The sequence below is a fragment of the Neovison vison genome, chromosome 13 (genome assembly GCF_020171115.1).
Source record: "Neovison vison isolate M4711 chromosome 13, ASM_NN_V1, whole genome shotgun sequence".
NCBI classification, from domain to species: Eukaryota; Metazoa; Chordata; class Mammalia; order Carnivora; family Mustelidae; genus Neogale; species Neogale vison.
This window is the reverse complement of record NC_058103.1, coordinates 75,476,062-75,478,832: the sequence shown is the minus strand read 5'-3', so window position 1 is coordinate 75,478,832 and position 2,771 is coordinate 75,476,062. Positions and strand designations below refer to the sequence as shown.

Here is a 2,771-nt window from a genome sequence, read left to right as displayed (position 1 = left end):
TCCCAGGACCCTGAAATCATGACCCAAGCCGAAGGCAGCGGCTTAACCCACTGAGCCACCCAGGCGCCACCATAAGGACCTTTGTATTGCAAGTTCAGCTCCACCACTTACTAGCTCTTTGACTTGGGCAAATTGCTGAACATTTCTGAGCCTCAATGTTCTCATCTATAAAATGGGGATTATTAATTCAACTTTCAGGATTATCATGGGAATTTAATGGGAATGCAGTAAAGTCCTGGGCTTTCTCCCTTTCTGCTCTTTTATTGTACCCCGGATTCTTTTCCAGGTGCCCATGATTCAGAGGTACTGATAGAGAACAGCAAAATCCTAGTGAATTTTGGGCACTATGTCCAAAGAAAGGGGTGATTCTCAAAGAGTTGTTTACTTTCCTTCTTCCAGGGGAAGTTATACACAATATTTTATCTGTGTCACAGAAAAGAATCCAAACCCAGCAGCATCAGGTCAGTCAATTATGGTTGAATTGGGAGTGGCTAAAAGGATTAGGCATTTGACCCTGTATTATAAAGATATTTGGTGCCATTTCTACTGCAGGAAAGGAGGAATAAAAGTAGTATTTAAAGGTTCATGTTCACATTCCAGTTAACCAAGTGACCCCTTCTCCTGTTGTCTTTATTTTATCTTCAGTATGCACATCTGTGTATGCATGTGTCACTGTACAGGATATGCTTATATGCTCATGTACATCGGCAAATGCGCATATCCCTGTACAGGGTACACTCACATGCTTTCTGTAGTCATGGTATATTTGAAAGTAAAAGGATCTAAAAGGCTTAAAAGTATTTTCTCGGATTACAAAAGGAATGAATATTGATTTTATAGGTATATATACTTTATATAAATGAATGTATGTTTTGTATAAACATAAAAATATAAAGAATATACGAATTTCCTCACTCAACACGCAGAGATAACCATTTTATTTTATTTTTGAAGATTTTATTTATTTGAGAGAGAGAGGGAGAGCATGAGTGGGGGTGGGGTTGACAGAAGGAGAAGCAGACTCCCTGCTAGCAGGGAAGTGAGTGGGGCTCAACCCCAAGACCCTGGGTTCATGACCTGAGCTGAAGGCAAATGTTTAACCATCTGAGCTATTGAGGCACCCCAGAGATAACCATTTTATAACATATTTTTGGGACTCCAAATTTTTTCTGTGTATACATACACACACAGCCTTGTGGTAGCTTATAGACTCTCTTTTTATTTATTTATTTTTTTAAAGTAGTCTCTGTGCACAACCTAGGGCCCAACTCATGACCCTGAGATCAAGAGTCATATGATCTACCAATTGAGTGAGCCAGGTACCCCTCGTTTTTCTTTTAATATTATATTTTGAACATTTCTCTTTATCATTAATGTATTGGCTACTCATTGATGATAAAACCAACACAAAACCTAATGGCAAAAAACCACAAAATAATGTTATTATTTTCATGGTTCTGGCATTGACGAGGCTCGGCCAAGTAGTTCTTATGCAGGATATTTCATGTAGTTGTACAGGAGGTGGCTTGGGCTAATTATCTGAAGTTTCTTACTCACATTTTTGGTACTGAGCTGGAGAGACCCAAACAGCTGGAGGCTGAAACAACTGGTTTCTTGGGCATTTCTCCCAGTCTTTAATATGGTCTTTTCTGCATGGTGGCTTCAGGGTAGTCATGCTTCCTACATGGTAGCTCAGGGCTCCACAAGTAAATGTCCATAAAGAAAGGCCAGGCTGAAACTAACTCACCTTGAAATCTTTTTTTCTTAAATTTTAATTCCAGTATAGTTAACGTACAGTGTAATATTAGTTTTAGGTATACATTATAGTGATCCAACAATAAAAATATGGAACACTTCAAGAACACTTGTGCAGGGGCCATTCTCATCTTCTCTGTATCATTCTAATTTTAGTATATGTGCTGCTAAAGCAAACATTAAGTCACCTTTTATGACTTAGTTTTGGAATTCACGCAGCCTTCCTTCTGCCACATGCTTGTCACTAAGGCAGTCCAAAAGTCTACCCTAAAGCCCACAGAAGCTCTTCCCTTGAGACACAGAACTCTTGAATGATTTGTTAGTTTCTTATTGGTAATGTCACAAATTTAAAACAACAGAAATTTATTATCTTACAATTTTAGAGGACAGAATTCTGAAATGAGTTTCCCTGGGCCAGAATTGAGGTGTCCTATCAGGCTCTAGAGGACAATCCATTTCCTTGCCTTTCTCGCTTTGGGAGGCTGCCTGCCCTCCTTGACTTCTGACTCCTCTGTCTTTAAGGCCAGCATTGTAACATCTTCAAATCTCTCCCTGGCTGTGACCCTCTGTGCTCATCATTACATTTTTTTTTTTGACTCTGATCCTCCCGCCTCCCTTTTATAAGGATCTTTGTGATTACATTGGGCCCACCTGTATAATCAGAATAATCTTCCCATCTCAAGATCCTTACCTTAATCACATCTGCAAAATTCCTTTTACCATGTAAGGTAAGATATACTCAAAAGTAAAGGGATTGGGATGTTCACATCTTTGGGGGACCTTTATTCAGCTTTCCATATTGGGAAATGATAAGGGTCTGGAAGAGCATATGCAACCAGAAATATCTTTGCAGTAATTTTTGGAAAATATGATCTTTTATAGTTAATTTAAGTGGTTGCATAGTATTTTACTGTATGACTGTAACTATTTACTAAGCCTTTCTTTACTGTTAAGCATTTGGGGTGTTTCTAATATTAAAAAAAATCCTAGAAAGAACAAACATCACTATGAATAAA

The 2,771-nt window shown here is 38.4% G+C and overlaps 1 pseudogene; it reads right to left on the bottom strand.

Moving 5' to 3' along the window:
* Positions 1-1,839: 1,839 nt before the first annotated feature.
* LOC122894896 lies at positions 1,840-1,931 on the bottom strand (annotated as a pseudogene).
* Between the last annotated feature and the right edge of the window lie 840 nt (positions 1,932-2,771).